The sequence below is a fragment of the Phalacrocorax aristotelis genome, chromosome 2 (assembly GCF_949628215.1).
Source record: "Phalacrocorax aristotelis chromosome 2, bGulAri2.1, whole genome shotgun sequence".
NCBI lineage: Eukaryota > Metazoa > Chordata > Aves > Suliformes > Phalacrocoracidae > Phalacrocorax > Phalacrocorax aristotelis.
This window is the reverse complement of record NC_134277.1, coordinates 107717122-107735319: the sequence shown is the minus strand read 5'-3', so window position 1 is coordinate 107735319 and position 18198 is coordinate 107717122.

Below are 18198 nucleotides of genomic sequence, written 5' to 3'. Positions count from 1 at the left end.
GTAGTCCAAATTGAATTTCATGCTGCAGGGTCAATGGACCTCAATGAAGTTAGGACACAGCAATTTTAGAAATTACTTCTGAGGGACCATGAATCAACTGCAAAAAATAAACAGAAGTTTTCAATAAATACTAACAATGACATTATTCTGAAGATTAAATATAGGGGGTACATTTTTTAAAAATTTTGAGAAAACAAAGCTGGTGAGCAACAAATTTTGAGAAAATTATTGCAAAAATGAAATATATGCCATGACTTTTCCTCCTTTTTCTTTCACTTCCAGCTTAAGTTTTCCTGCTGACTGTTGCTCAGCCCATCAGGTTTGGCACAATACTGAGAATGAAGACATGCATGACCATCTGTCAGAAATGGTTCCAATTCAGCACGATTTCTAGTCTCCGTTATGTGCAAGACAAAAGTACCTGTGCCTGTCTTGGGTGCAGAACCAGAAAAATTACAGCTAAGAGAAAGGAAAAATAAAAATAAAATTTGCATAATCACTTTTCCCAGAGCCAATGACAATTTTTTTTATCAAAACATAGAAATCAATAGTCTTTCTACCCCTTTACTGTTCATCCCCACTTCCAGCTTCTTCAAAACTGTTATTACATTCAGTCAAACCTGTGAATATATACAGTCTACTTTCAAGACTTCTTCAATAATGCAGACTGGCACTAGAATAGGAATACCTTGAGTGAGATAGGGGATAAGAAGAAAGAATGGGGAAATAATAAACAAAAAGCCTAAAATATGTCTATTATTTCATATATTGAAGCTTCTTCCCATTATCAGTTTCAGCTTGACAAAATTTGCTAGTTAGTCCTCAGTTAACACTGATAAATTTGCAGCTGTACGAGTGCTGTTTCTTTCTCTGATTTTGGCTTCAGTGTGTTACTGCTAGACTTGGATCGAGATGGAAGACAACCCTCTCTGCCTGGCACAGGCTCCCTTGCTTGCAGTCCCAGCAGCTTTGTTTCATTCTTCTGTGTCAATGGAATTTAAAATATAAAAAAAATATTTTCCTACTGGTTACTCTGAAAATGTAAAATCAAGGTGACTTTTAAATGCATGGAGATAGGGTCCCAAACAATAGCAGTTGCTATGGGAGCAGAGCACAGTGCTTTATGCAGATATGCAACGAGAAGAATGTAGTAGGAATGAATGTGCTGTTTTTGTCTGGGATAGGATTAATTTTCATCACAGTAGCTAGTATGAGGCTGCGTTTTGGATTTGTGCTGAAAACAGTGTTAGTAATATGGCATGTTTGCATTATGGCTGAGCAGTTCTTATGCAGAGTCAAAGCCTTTTCTGCTTCTCACCCCACCCCACCAGCGAGCAGGCTGGGGATGCACAAGAAGCTGGGAGGGACACAGCTGGGACAGCTGAGCCCAACTCACCAAAGGGATATCCCACACCATATGACTCATGCTTGGCATATAAAGCTGGGGGAAGAAGAAGGAAGGGGGGACGTTCAGAGTGATGGCGTTTGTCTTCCCAAGTAACCGTTACGCATGATGGAGCCCTGCTTTCCTGGAGATGGCTGAACCCCTGCCTGCCCATGGGAAGCAGTGAATGAATTCCTAGTTTTTCTTTGCCTGCATGCACAGCTTTTGCTTTACGTGTTAAACTGTTTTTTATCTCAACTCATGAGTTTGCTCACCTCTGACTGTCTCCCCTATCCCACCAGGGAGGGAGGGAGGGAGTGGAAGTGTGGTGTTTAGTTGCTGGCTGGGGTTAAACCACAGCAGCCTATAGTGTGCAAATCCGGTACAGATTGGCCTAGGCACTGATTGGCTCTAAGCACAATGTTAGTTCCCGTAAATATACTGTGGTAAATCACATTTGTACATCAGAGGATACAAAAGTTTATATTTAACTGAGTTCCTTTTATTTACTTATAAGAAGATTTATGGTCACCAGGGGGTTCATTAACATTGATTTTCATAGTCCCCACTTGGAATTAATATGTGTCCTTGATATAAGAAATTATCCAGAGTTTATATAAATGACTAGCTGGAATGATTCCATATATATTTAGGAGATTTGTATTATCCTGTGGAGGAGCCAGACAAAAGATCCAGTTTTCCTGAATGATTGCAACAACATTATTAAAAAATAATGCAGGCATACATTAATGCACTAATGATAGTGCCAACTTTGTTTAAAATTCTAAGGTTAAAAAGGGACATTTGCAGACCAAGGAACCAGTCAACCCAAGAAAGATCAAATAGTGTTATATTTCCTTCAGTAAAACATAAAAGGTTTATAATCACTTTCATCACTGGCAAGGCAGCCCATAATGTGTACCTGTATCTTTCCAATGTGGTTGAAGCAGAGAGGTTTCTTTGACGAGGAAGATTTTTATTTTAATAGATTCAGAAAGGGTTTGGGCATTTACTTATTCACAGGTTGTCTAAACAATAGTTTAGAATGTGTTAGCTCAGTGGGGCAGAAGGACTTAAAAAGCCTATCAGCAGGTTTAGTTAGTGTTCATTTCTTTTGATCATATTATCTCCATGAAGGAATCTTTAAAAGTGGTCATTTCACTCATCCAGATTAATCAGGTATAGCAACCTGGCAGCACAGTTAATTGGCCAGCACAGTTAATTTTTCCTTTCTGTATTCCTATTTACATCCTCCAGTGAAATTATTCCATTTAGGTCCTATTAAGCTGCCCTTGGAGCTTGCCAATCCATGAAAAATTCTACTGCTCCCTCTTCAGTTCTCCCACTTCTTCACATGAATATCTATTTGCATGCTGGATTTTCTTTTTTTCTCCACAACGTGGATACAGCTGTTGCATGATTTTCTCTGGACTTTAAAACTTTATACAAATTTACTTTAAAGTTTCTTCAGAAACACTGAGTATTTTCTTCGTGCCCCAGCATAATAGCACATGCTGTTGCTGTCTGGACAACCCTGATCTCTTGAAGAATGCTTCTGAAGGGACAAGAAACATAAGAAAAGTGTCGACAGATACTGCAGGCAAATGACATAAGATACTGTTACTTACCAGTTGTAAGCTTTAGCTGGGGCTACTTACTGCCTGTTGGCAGAGTCTGACAGTGTGTGCACAGCCAGTAGCAAGGATGGTATAACTCATTAGACCACTAGTAACTCCACTGTTTTCAATACCATCTCCTTAGCCTTAGAGTGAATGAAGTATTTATACACGTCAGTGTTGAGTAGCTAATACCTTAGGATAAATTTATTTATTAATATATAAGTTCACCAGTGTGTTGGTTTTGGCTGAGAAAGAGTTAATTCTCTTCACTGTAACACCTGTAGCAGTCAGGGACCTTTCCAGCTTCCCGCGCCCTGCCACGAGGGCAAGAGGCCACAGCCGAGTCAGCTGACCCCGACTGGCCAATGGGATGTTCGTTCCATACCATGTGACGCCACGACCAGTATGTTAATGGGGGCAGTTGGCGGGGAGGGGGGGGCAGTTGTGGCTTGGGGACTGGCAGCATCGGGTCTGCGGGTGGTGAGCAGCTGCGTCACGGGCTGTTGGTTTTGGTTGTTCATTCCCCCCACCCTGGGTTTTGCATCCCTCTTGTTTCTTTCCTTTCCATTGCATTATTGTTGCTGTTGTTGTTATTGTTTTATTTTAATTATTAAACTGTTCTTATCTCAACCCACGAGCTTTACCCTTCTGATTTTCTCCCCCATCCCTCCGGTGGGGGAGTGAGTGAGCGGCTGTGTGGGGCTGAGTTGCCAGCTAAACCACAACAACCAGCTTTCTACAAACCTGTGTGTTTAACTGGAATACAGTAAAAAAATTTTTTTTCCTTTTACATTTAGCTACTCAGTCTGAAGTCATTCAGACTCTATAGAAATATTTCATTCTATAATTTCTCTGTAACACGTATCTATTTTAAACCCTGTATTTTTTAAAATTACTGGATCCTTATATGAATACTGCCAGAATAAAAAATAGGAAATTTGACAATGTAATGTAGTTTATGTTCAACTTCTGTCAGTATTCTTGAAATAGTGACAAAAATATAGCATCCATTGTTAAGATTTTTTCTAACTCAACTGTCACTCAGTGACAGGCTGAAGTGATGTTTTCAGGCAAAGCAGTCACTTTGAGCCTGGCAGAATTTGCTGTTTTAGTCAGTAGTGACTTGGTATTGATAAAGATTGGGGAAACTGCAGTGGTGCTAGCTTGACAAAATTTGAGATAATATTATACCTAGAATTAACCAGCCAATAAACTAGTAAAGTGATTAAGTTATTTCCATTTACAGAAACTCTTAGTCTTCAGCTAAGAAGACTGAGATTAACTATACTTCAGTCAGACCTGGTCAACAGCTGTGCAAAAGGGAACATGCATTTTTTGTTGTTGTTTAGAAAAAATCCAGACACTGCAAGTGGTGCTGGTCATTAGCAAAGAAATGTCTCCCTCCTCCCTCTGTAGATCTCTAGTGGATGATGCACTTTCCCAGACAAAAACATCCTTAGCTCAAGCAGTCGTTTCACACCACAATTAAAATGGAACAAGACAACTCTAGCATCAAAAGAAGGAATCCTTCTTATACCCTTGGTCTTGAAAATTTATCTTAATGTTGGAAAATTATCCCTTCCTTTGTTCTAGCACAATGAGATCCACAGTCACATAGCAAAGTAGAGCAAAAAAAAATCTAACCTAAATTTATTATCTTTTTTCCCCTGGAGTGAACGACAGAAAGACGTATGGATTTATAAGTATGCACATGATTATTTGCAGAAAATCCTCAAATCAGTCTAACAAAGTTTGGCAAAAAGAGTAATCTATTGCATTTTTACAGTGTGATAGTTGTATTTAATTAAACAAAAAAAAAAACGAAGAGAAGGTAAGAAAATAAAGAATAAAGCAGTGTCATCAAAACTGGAGAATGTCCTTTGAAATGAAGAATTAAAACCAAAAATTATTAAAATTATGTTTTACATACTTTGTATTTTTTAAATTTATATTTTGTATATCATAGAGTCATTAAGGTTGGAAAAGACCTCTAGGATCAAGTCCAACTGTCAACCCAACACTACTGTGCCTCTTAAACCATGTCCTGAAGTGCCAAGTCTACAAGTTCTTTGAACACCTCCAAGGATGGTGACCCCACCACTTCTCTAGACAACCTGTTCCAATGCTTGACCACTCTTTCAATAAAGAAAATTTTTCCTAATACCCAATCTAAACCTCCCCTGACACATCTTAAAGCTGTTTCCTCTTGTCCTATTGCTTCTAGCTAGGGAGAAGAGACCAACACCATCCTCATTACAATCTTCTTTCAGGTAGTTGTAGAGAGATATAAGGTCTCCCCTCAGCCTCCTCTTCTGTGGGCTAAACAACCCCAGTTCCCTCAACCTCTCCTCATAAGACTTGTGCTCCAGACCTTTTACCAGCTTTGTTTCCCTTCTCTGGACACGGTCCAGAAACTCAATGTCCTTCTTGTACTGAGGGGCCCAAAAATCAACACAATATTCAAGGTGTTGCCTCACCAGTGCCAAGTACAGGGGCACAATCACTTCCCTACTCTTGCTGGCCACACTATTCCTGATACAAGCCAGGATGCTGTTGACCTTCTTGGCTACCTGGGCACACTTCTGGCTCATGTTCAGCCGGCTGTCAACCAACATGCCCAGGTCCTTTTCTGCCAGGCAGCTTTCTAGCCACTCCTCCCCAAGCCTGTAGCATTGCATGGGGTTGTTGTGACCCAAGTGCAGGACCCAGCACTTGGCCTTGTTAAACCTCATGCAGTTGACCTCGGCCCATCGATCCAGCCTGTCCAGATCCCTCTGCAGAGCCTTCCTACCCTCAAGCAGATCAGCACTTCCACCCAACTTGGTGTCATCTGCAAACTTACTGAGGGTGCACTCGATCCCCTCATCCAGATCATTGATAAAGATATTAAACAAGGCTGGCCCCAACACTGAGCCCTGGGGAACACTGTGGCCAGCTGCCAACTGGATTTAGCTCCATTCACCACAACTCTCTGGGCTCTGCCATCCACTCAGTTTTTTACCCAGCAAAGAGTACACCTGTCTAAGCCATGATTATAAGCCAGCATTGTTTAAGTTATATTGATATTTAATATTTTATTAACTTATCTCCTAATTTGTGCTTCAAATGCTCTTTTTAAAATAATTTTTAAAGGGATAGGCAGAAAAAATCCTTTAATTTTTTATTATGAAGAACTGTTCTAAATTTCTTTTTCAGTCTTCTGACCTTTGCAGAGAGACCAATCTTTTATCTCCTGTGCTTATGATGCAGGCCAAAATAACTGCTTTTCAAGCATGAGCAAATGCCAAGATTTTCAAACTCTGTTATCATAGCTCTCCCAAATATGATGTTGAAATTCTTGGGCACAGTAGGAAATAGGCCACCCAACTGGACTAGTGGAAAAGTAGATTCCCTACAGTATCTAGCACCTCCAGTCAAAGATGTAATTTTACTATTTATTGCATAAAGAAATTATGAAAGTTTGTATTGTATAACAAAATAGTGAAGAAACAGTAAAAGAGATTGTATAAACTAATAGTAAAAGTAAAACCTTATGACTATTTATTACGCTACTTTTAAAAATTCTTATTTTTAAAATGCAGGAGAGATTCTATCAATAGATTAAACAGTAATAAGTAGGCTAGTCCCTTATCTCAACAGAATAATTAAAATTCAGATCTACCAGTAACGTCCAATTATTATCCAGACTCTGTGATATAGCAGCTCTACTGTAAAATGAGAATCTCTCCCTCACTGTATTTTATAGACTTATGAAAAACTCTAGAGGCATTTTCTTGCAGTTCCCAAATTGAATTCAACAAAAGTTTAGTGACACAAACAATGCAAAACTAGATTAAATCATTTAAGTATTTTAGCAAGCATCTTTGATGTTCTCTTACTATTTCAGTAAGTGTAATAATGTACATTATGCATGAAGAAGGAGATTCAGATAAATGAATTAGACTTTAAATTAAAGTGGTGGTCATAATAAAGGTTACATTTCTGTAGATGAAGTCTCAATACATTTAAATTAGAAAGACATTTACTAGGTTATGGCAATGCTGAATCAATTAAATGACTGACACTAGAATAAGATTATCAAGGCTATTTAAGAGCTTTTATGTATAGCTTGGATGTGCTAAATTTCGAAAGCTTTCTAATGTAATTCCCGCTGGGAATACAACAACGTCAATTTTTTTTTAATTAGAATTCCAACATGACCCTTTTTCTAAAAGTGATGCCATCAGAAAATCAGTATGATTAGTACTATTATACAGTTTATGATGTCAACAAATCAGTGATGTGTAAATCCAATACTAACTTTAATTGACAGAGATACCAATTTTGTTTTATCACATGGTTTCATATCTTCAGCATATTTATGTGATAGATTTATGTAATGACTGCCTTAAACAAAAGTAGAACTTTTTTCTTTCCTAGTTGAAAATGGTAACTTTATCATTTGCTAAATCTCCCTTGACTTGTTTTTCTTTTTTAATATGTGAAGTTAACATACCAATTTGCAAAGAGTTGAAAAGTCTTGAGAATATATGAATATGGATAAATGGCTGTTATCTTTAGGAAATAGAGAAGATTTAGGGAAGTATTCAGGTGGGTGTACTTAGGAAGGAGCAGGCAAAGGCCTGATAAAAATGATAAAAGCTAAACATCTGATTCTCCTTGTATAAAACTGAAAATCAATTTACTTTTCTATTTTCAATTTCAAGTGACATGTAATATTATGGTAGCATTTCTATCGAACAATTTGTTTCTGAAATCTGCAATAGATATAAATGCAATATTCAATATTAAAATTCAATGAGATTTCAAATATGTTCTGTACATAATTAGGTCCTCTTTCAACAAGGCATTTATGCACGTGCTTGATCTTGAACTTTTGGGTTAAAGAAGATCCCTTAGCTGAGACGTAGTATGAATTGGTAAATGTGATGAACTTTGAATACTTAATGCATTTGCTGACAAAATTACTGTCTCTCAAAATGTATGACCAGTTTCCAGTTTCAGAAAGTTTCAGCCAATCCTAATATATGGAAACTCAAAGGCACCGTTTAGGTTCAGGCACATTCTTAAATTTCACAAAAAGTTAAATTCCATTTTCTGTTTTGGCATATAAAAGTAATATATAGGAGAGTTATTTAAAAAAAAAAAAAAAAGGCTAGAAAAAACAATCTTGACCACATCTGATTTTAACTAACATGTTGGTTTTGAAAAATCATTCTTTCACCTTTCACAGATGAAGTTAAACTTTTCTGAAGAATACTGGCCAGCTAAGCCTAACCACATCCCACAAAAGTATGGTTCTGCTGTTTGTAGAGAAGATGTTCAGCAGTAGAATGACCTCATATCCCCACTATAAGTAGTGATGCCAGCCAGCACAGTCATTGTCTGACTCTGTATCTACCAAGACACTGAAAGATTCAGCACTTCAGTGAAATGGAAGAGAATTCATGAGTTGCTTGTAGACTGCAAGAGATAACAAGTAAATAGGTTGTGAAACAGAAGCAGGGGAAAGCAGAAAGCCAAAAGGAAATATTAAGATCATCTCATCTCCTAAAGAAAAGTCCCCCAAACAAAAAATAGCCGAGAAAGTCATTGCTCCAAAACAAGAAAATGTGAATTAGCCCAAGTACTGGAATGTTTCTGTCTTTTGGTCCATCCTCGCCCAGAAATATTAATTTGGTCTCTGTCTCTATATGTGGCAGCATATCTATATGTAATTTCTTTAAATATTTTCTTGTAACTGTTCTCTATGTAATAAAAACACAAGAATACAAATTTGTAATTGTACTGATGTATCTCTTTCTTCCCACATCTAGAAAAAAATGTTCCTCAGTCAGGCACATTGTTGTTGCCTAGGTTTCTACATAGAGTTTGGTTTACTTTTAACAACCAATGAAACTTTTGATTTCTTAGACAGCAGTTCAGGCCAACTTTAATTCCATTACCTGAAGAGGCAGAGTACATGTGAGTCATCTTTCTTTTACTGATGTGTTCTCAAATGTCTGCCTTCAGGGTCAAGATAGATTGTAAACACACAGGCACTATGGATGTTCCTACCTGAAGTATCAGTTGTAATAGAGGGATATTGTCACAGTATTTCCTTTGCCTATGTATTTATGAGTTTGGGGTTTCTTCATAGTCTTTAAGTAAAGATAATTAACTATACACGGTACCACATGGTGTATTATTATTTCAGATCACCATCCAACTGTTTTTGACCTTTGTTTACTCCAAGAGATGACTTTATGAATCCAAAATTCATAGGAAATTCACATATTTTATTTATACTAGGCCAATGTTAATTTAAGTCCAGATGCTACAAATTTTGTCAGACAGTAGTCATTCCCCAGTAGATATAATATTTAGCAGTAGAACAAATGGCCAATATACGATTGATTGTGACCATTAGTATTTACAAAATGGGTCTCAAATTTCTAATTCCTTTCCTTAAAAACTTGAAACAAATTGGACTCTCTCCACCCTTGAAGTACAACGAGATTAACATTAATGGCTTTTTTAAAGAGATAAAAGAGCAAAAAAAAGCAAATAAGGCTGGTAGCCTCTTAAGGTTGAATCAGACACTGAAAGAAATTACATATTGTACCACAAAAACAAATGTCAGGTGACAAAATCAAAAATTAATGGTTTCTGGAAAAAAGCTTATTTCCTTTGGCATGTGCCTTTGTTATGTTTTCTTATCATGGATGCATTAAAAGTAAAGCCACCTGGATCTTCACAACAAAGCACCTGTGTCAAGACTTGAGAAAAATCTGTTTGTAATGAGTCTCTAGAGTTAGACATTGTATAAAAAGAGGTCACTGTAAACTGACCTTACAGACCATCCACCTGTCTATCCCATCACATATTGGCTTCTACTAAACAACAACAACAAAAATCCCTAAAGGTTTCCACTTCTTCCCCTTGTCTTAGCTCAGAAGAAAAGACAAGAGAATTATTTGCTGTCATTAGATGAAGGTGACATAGCAGATATTTTATTGTTGTTTTTCAGACAAAGGATGACAGACAGCAAAGGAATCTTTTTCCTCGTGGGGTGATAAAAAAATCAGAATATTGTAAATGATGAATTCTAGCTCCCTTTCTAAATAAATCAATGCCATGAAGTATATTAATGTGTGATCTAAAAGAATGGAAATAAAAACTTGCTTTTGCTTTTGACTTTTGCGTATGGCAATGTATTTGCTCTTTTTAAATAGCTGATGGTACTCAGAAAGAAGATTAAGTGAGGGAGTCAGTTTGTCCAGCTAAAAATCCTTCTTGTTGCAGGATGGTAATGTACTAGTACCTATATATATGTATATCCATATATAAAAATCCCTCTTCAGAAAAAAAAACTATTGTGAAAATCTCTAAAATGATTGTAGGTCTGTGGTCCTCAATACCACAAAGAGTCCCGGACTCTGATTAAGTGTAATTACCTATTCAAACCATAACCCCTGCTATGAGCTCTGTGCAATAAAGCCAACAATAATGTTATCAACAATGAACAGCACAACGTAAGTATTGTTATAACTATGCATGTTGGGGCATTAGGAATTTTCTACTTTATAGAAAAGACTGTCCAATCTCATTAGCCATTCATCTTAAAGACTGTACATGTTAATTATTCTGCTTTTATTGTGCTACTCTGATGAAACCATCACAAAAAACATAACTGTCCCATTTCAGAGCACTTACAGACCACCTTAAATGAAAATTTGGGAGGAGTAAGATGGGGAGAGGGGTGCGTCTATAAATATTTTCCCAGTCCCAGAGTGTTTGCACAAGGGAGCTCCCTTTTTTAATTTTTTTTTTTAATTGTTTCAAGGAAAAGATCATGTCTAGACAATTCCAACATTCTGAGAAATGCTCAAGACTCACTGTACAACCGTCAGCCCCATTTCCTCTTGTGGAGAAAGGTCACACATGTCAAGAGAAGAACAAGAATTAGGATGCATCTGAATCAAAAAGGAAAGTAAAATAATATCAAAAAGAAAGTATAAAGAACAATCTTTATATGGTATTAACCTGCTTTTGAAGGAGTAAATGTTAATACTCTAACTTCTTGTTTTCAGTTGTCGCCACTATATATAGCTATAGTTTATATTTATGGGTGAAAAAAAGGGAAACATGTTATGCATAGTGGGAGGGGGTGTTATTCTGAGCTAAAATTTTTATTTGACTCAGGAATACTTGGAGAATACACTGGGAATACAAAATATGTTTGTATCAAGGACCTGTAACATACCCATGAGTTTGTAGTAAAAAAGTGTAATAAAATTTATACTAATAGACAAATGAAAATAAAAACATAGAGAGAAATTTACTGTGCATTAATGCAAATTAATTTAAAAAATTAAAGTAATCTTTGGAGGCCAGATGCATAGAATCATAGAATCATAGAATGAAGGGATCTTAAATATTGTCTAGTTCCATGTACGTGTGAAGGCAAAAAATAATTTTTTGTCAAAACACAGATTATATATCACTGAATCATATTTTATTTGCACCATTGCAATATCCAGCCATGATGTGGGAATCTACCAAGGAATTAGTTAAATGGGGAGCTTTGGATTTTCACCTGTTACACTGCTTACCTAGAGGAAAAAAAAAAGAAAAAGTATTTCAAGCTGCCTCTGCTTCCAGTCCTCTGTCCCTGTGGTTGCAACACTATGCCTTCACAGCACTAGGTCAGGACAACCCTGAAGAGTGTCAAGATTCAGTATATGTTGAGATTTCTGACTGCTCTCCTGAGGTCTTTAGATGTGCAGCCAATGTGTCGCTGACCAGAAGTCACAAGTTTCCATGTATATATTAAGCTTCTGTTTTTCTTAAGAGAAAATACCACTGAGCTGCTAATTTTGTTTACATTTTGAGAATACTTCTCCACTTATAGCATAAGGTCAGGTAGTTGTTTCTTCCTTCATGTCTAATTACATTTCATCACACAAATGATGAATACAGGTTGTCTCTGACACATCTTGCATAATCTAGTTTGTTTTGGACCAGAAGCATTTTGGCAACTATAGCCAAATATCTGGGTTCAAAAAAACAATGTCTTTTTTTGTCTACTATTGAAGGTTTTGACTGAATGCCACATGTTGAAAACACTGTAAAATTAATTTTCAGCGTATTGAACTTAGAGTTCAAGGAATTTATTCTCTTTCCAAATACATAATTAAACTTCATGACCGTAGAGTGACTGCAAGCTAGAAATAAGAGCTGTTTTGCAGGGATATTGCATGGCAGTTGACTTTAGGTAAAAAATCTTTTCTGACGTTACTGATTCAGTTATACAAACAGACCTTTCCAGAGAACTAATATTCTTTATTAAGAAATAAATTAACTATAGATGAAAAAAAAGGAAGGAAAAAAAAAAGAAAAAAGCTATTTCAGTTACATTAAGGCAGTCACAAGTTTACACAGGGCCAGGATGCTAATAGATAACTAAGTCTAAAACATGTTCCTTCAAACATAGCTATAATGCTGACGCACATACCAGAGCAAAACCAAATCACCATGATCATCAGAGAATTTTAAATTTTATTTATTGACCATTTTTGCAGGTATAGTTATTGTGTATGCCAGGAACACATTCCTTAGGTATGTGATCAAATGCTTTTAATGTATTGAACTTAGAAGTCACACTAATATTTTTTCCAGGCAATTTATTTCTGCAGACTTCTCCACCCCTTGGCTTTGTCAAGAACAGAATCCTGAGCACAGAAATAATATACAATGCCATTTTTGAAAAATAAAAAGGAAGGTTTGATTATGCTGCTGCTTACTGTCATAAGTCTGTATTTATTATAAACTACTTTTGAGGAGGCATTGCAAATTTATTTAGCAGATTTTTTCCAAAATAGCTGTGCTAGCTGAATAGTGTGAAAGAGTAGATCTGACCTGAGATATTGCTTTCCTTCCTACATTGAAGATTAATGCATCCAAAAAGATGAAAGCAGGAGGATAAAAGTATGATGTTTTCAAAGGTAATTCTACTAGTGGCAATCATGATCATTAGATGAAAATAAATAAGTCATTTTCATTATCATGTGTCCTGAAAGGAAGCAAGATTCACTGTGAAGGAAAAGCATAAAAGAGAGGAAATTAAAGGCTTTGAAAAATTAACATTGATCCCAGAGTGCACCTGGACTTTTATTTTCACTGTTCTGTTTCCAAACATCAGCTCATATTCTGAGATGTTTTGATAGTAGACAGTACTGAATTTAATGCAGAATAGACCAGACTTAACCCTCTCAAGGGCTTTCCTTATGAAAACAAAAGGTTTTTGTAACTAAATGTCTTTGTCACTTCTAGTTCTACTGCCTTGTTGTATGTAAACTCACGTGATGTGCATCATTTGGGCTCTGGGAACAACTTATTTTCCCAGACAATAGAAAGAAAAAGACAAAATTAAAAGATGAAATGATAACCTACCCTCCTCCCCTTGCCAGTATTCAAAACCAAAGCAAGACATATTATGTTTAGCCTCACATAGCAATTGTAAATAATGTTTATAAGAAAGAAAAGGAATTAAATGGCAAAAGAAGTATTACTGCATTGTCTGATGTGTTGTGCTTTTCTCTGTAGTGTTAAAAACAGGGATATGCCACACTGTTGGTACTTACAATATGCTAAATCAACCATAGCAAAACTGATTAGATACTCTTTCAACTCATCCTTACCTGTTAACTAACTGATCTTAGCTTTCTGTTTTGTTTACCATTCATCTATAAATCCATGTATTGTTTCTCCAGTCTATTCATTTTTTATTGATCCTGTTGTCCTATTCAAATCCTTTACTGACTTATTGTGTCTTACATCTTTATCCCAAATTTGAACTTCCACTTCGTGCTGACCCTGTATATATCCCCCTAATACTGCTCAGATTCTGCCTAGTCCAACTGAATTGTCAGATCTTCCTTCCTGCATCTTCATTCTGCTAATCGAATGCTTCCCTGTGCTAAAGCAGGCACCTCAGTTTTATTATTTTCTTTCAGTTCTAGCAAAAGATTTTCAGACATCTGTCAGCCACTAAAATTCTTTCCTAACTCAGTTTTCTTCAGCATTTTTTTCTTCTGCAATTCATATATACTGTATTTTCTGAAAGTAGAGGACTAAAAAATGGCTTTTCCCCTGCACATGACAAGAGTTGTATAATCAGAGTGAGGCAGGGACAATCAGTGAATATCTGAAGGAGAAGCCTTGTGAATCACATGGGCAATTCTTTGATTAGTGTAAGCGTGCACATCAGGTTACGGATGATTATCTGAATTCTCACTATGAACTTTTGAGGTTTACCCTTCATCAACCATGGCAGTCTGTTCTAACAATACTTTGATCAGGAGAGGTTCATGTTTCTCAGTCAGGGGATATCAAGAATTTTGCAGCCACAAGGACAGAACTCTAATTTAAAGTCTCCAATTACTGTTTATACATTATTGACAAAATCTTGCAGAATGGAAAAGAAGCATCGGTTTGTGAGCCCTTAAACTAGCATTAAACACAATTTCTGATTCAATTATGAAAGTTTGAAAACTGTAACAGATGTCTGGAGAATTAACAGATGAGCAAAATTGTATTTTAATAACTATTATCTGAAAAATCCAGTAGCTTGTGACAGATGAGGAGTTACTGACCCATTCTGTTCGATCTGCTCTTTATTGCAATTTGAAAAAACTCATTCAAGAGCATACACCACAATATATAAGCAGCAGCACTTTTGATATAACAATCTGAACTTCAACGTGTCTTGTTTGCTTTCACTGAAACTTTAAAACGTACAAATTATTTTGTTGGCTTTCCAATGAATTTACACAAGAGGCTCCAACTTTATTGATTTCTTGGGAGATTTTGATGTTCTGCTCCATCCTCTATGAACAAACAACAGCCAGGGCTAGGATAAGGAGGAATAAACAAGGTGTAAGTGATAGATAAAGGAATAATAATGATCTGGAGTTTATTTTAGGCCAAATAGATGTTTTTAATCTTCTGTTTACAACCCACCCAAAGTTTTAGTTTAGCTATTGTTGATCTTGTTTTTATTAGTAAGTCACTCAGCATTTCTTCATTCAGTTAAAATCAGCCTTTGTTAATATGCAATCATTCATTTTCAATCTGTATCAGGCCAATTGAACAAATCTGGAGTTAGATGCCATTTCCAACTTTTGTAACTGGAATGGCTTTTGCCTAAAATAATTCAATATTTTACTTTTTAAAACCACATATGATTAAGAATCTACTTTTTGTTGTTGGCCTGAAATTCCTCCCTACTTTTAGTATGACTTCTTTACTTCTTAATAGTTCTTTGAAGCACTTTTATTTTTCTTGAGAGATGGCTTACAGGGACAGCTTGAGAGATGTGCCTTCATTTCCTGTGCACCTTACCCACAGTGACAAGTGAACTGTGTTTTGGTGGAGATGTAAATTTATTTCTACATGTTCCTACAAACTGTTTATCATGGAACCTTAGAAGCTATAATCTTCTATAGTCCTGTTGACTCCACCAGTTTTAGCCTGGATGAAGAGGTAAAGATCTTTAAGTTCTGCCACTTCATCTTTTGGAAGCTTTATTTTCTGCCCTTAACAATACGCTACACCACAGAAAAATATAACATGAACTCCCTCAAAGAAGGTAGAGCAAGGAAAATTAAACACTAAAATTGTATCTTAATGTCACAGTTGCTTTCAAACAGTTCATGTCAGAACCAACACCTTCTTTGTCTTAGGCATCTTACAAGCACGTTTTAAAAAATACCGCCCCTCTTCTAAAGAGCTTATTTTGAGGGCGGGATGGTGGTGGTGGTGGTGTGGTGAGGGGGTGGATTTCCCCTTAAAATTTTTCCTGAAGGTTTTAGGAAAATATTAGTGATTTTAAGAAGGACTATAATGAAGAAATATTGTCCTGAGGCTTCAGTCTCCGACTAGTTTGCTAAAGGCCTTGATATACCTCAGTCTGGAATAGCTACACAGCATAGGCTACAATATGTCTGTTAAGCTGCCTGTTGAAGCATAACCTGTATCCACACAGTGTGATGTATTTGATAAGACTTTGTGATGCTAAAGATGATGTGTCAAGAAAATTCCACAGTATATCCTGAATGTAAGACCTCCTAACAACTTGGAAATTAAAATTCTCCTATAGAAGTTAAAACACACACACATACAAAAATGTGCATACATACACATCCGGTCTTGTGAAAACACAGGCTATTGTCAACCTTCAGTGTTTACTGTGATACACAACAGTTTTATTGAGCATATAATTGAAAACATTTAATGAGGTAATATGTCTCCGTAAACTACTTATATTGGCAGACTAAATGTCCTTGGCCACTGAACTGAATCCACTACTGTTCACAGTGATAATCTTATTCAAAACTAATAACACTCTGTACTGGTTTTGGCTGGGCTAGAGTTAATTTTCCTTGCAGTAGTTTGTATGGTGCTATGTTTTGGATTTGTGATTAAAACAGTGTTAATAGCATAGTAATGTTTTAGTTATTGTTGAACATTAGTGCTTGCACAACACCAAGGCATTTTCTGCCCCCCATTGCCCCACCAGAAAGCAGGCTGGGGTGCACAAGAAGCTGGGAGGAGACACAGCTGGGACAGCTGACCCCAACTGACCAAAGGGATATCCCATACCATATAACATTGTGCTTAGCAGCAAAAGCTGAACTATGAGTTACAGGAAGGAGACATCTCAAAGCTCTCATTTTAATCCTGTTACCCATGCTCTTAATTTGTAAAAGAGTTCTTGAAGCTGTCACGATCTTGCCACATGCAAGGGAAACAGAACCTGAAATGTGTCTTCCTGGGATTTTTACCTTCTCATGTTCACCACCCTCCATATCTTCCTTCTTTTTTTTTTTCCCCCCTCTAGAATAGTATTATTTAGCAGCAGCCAGGCAAAATCACAAACCGTCTACTCCTTCTATCCCCCCCAATAAAACGATATGCTGGAGTAGGCTGGGAGAAGGTCACCCCGCAGGCGGCATGTAGTGTATGAGTTTCTAAAGAAATTTTGACCAAGAAAACCAAGACAAATTGGCCCACACAGAGCTATGAACTGCAACAAGCAGATTACTTCCAAGATCAGAGTTTTCTTAAGGTCTCAGAACATTACAGTGCAAATTGCAAGTATTCTTAGTCTTGTTTTTCTGTACAAACTAGATATGCTTTCTGTAGAAAAAAGAAATGCTTTTCTTTTTTCCCATTGAAGGTAAAAAACACACTGACGTTTTTCTATTAAAAATAAAAAATGAAATCTGTTGAAAACTAAATTTTTGACACTAAATGATTTTGGGGTAAATTCATTATTTGCACAGAAAACATTATTGTTTCACTTGAAGCTAGACACAATATTCACAAATTTTCTGCTGAAATTAGGAATAGACCAACTCAGAAGGTTTCATGGAATTTCCATCTCCCATTGCCCTTGCCAGACTCTGGGCTCAAATTTGCTAGCCTCCTCCAGAGCTGAGGCTTGGAAACCTTGTAAAAGATGAGGTATAAAAATGGAGTCCAGCTTGAATATCAATACTTTCATTCTCAAAAATCATCACCCTCTCTTTTGTCTTCAGAATGTCATTTTTTATGGAAACTACCCTCATAAAACAGAAACACTTTTCAGTCCCCAGCTAACTCTAAAGACCATCCCAACCATCCCAAATATGAATTAATAACTGGTGCATTGTTGCTCTTGTGCACGGAGACCTGGAAAAGAAGTCTCCATGACCCTAGGGACAGAGAAGACCTCCACTGAGAAAGCTATATTATCTAAAAAAGAGAGTATTCAAGACGATAAAATATAAACACAAGTGTTATGAAACCCCCTATTTGAAAGCTTAAACTGTTACATTAATGTGAGCTTGTTTATTACCATAATCACAGAATCACAGAATGGTAGGGTTGAAAGGGACCTCTGGAGATCACCTCATCCAACAGCCCTGCTTGAGCAGGGACACCTAGAGCAGGGGGCACAGGAACGTGTCCAGGCAGGTTTTGAATGTCTCCAGGGAAGGAGACTCCACAATCTCCGTGGGTATCCTGTGTCACTGCTCTGGCACCCTCACAGGAAAGAATATTTTTTCTCATATTCAGGTGGAACTTCCTAGGTTCCAACTTGTGCCCATTGCCCCTTGTCCTGTCACTGGGCACTAATGAAAAGAGTCAAGTCCAATGCTCTTGATGCTT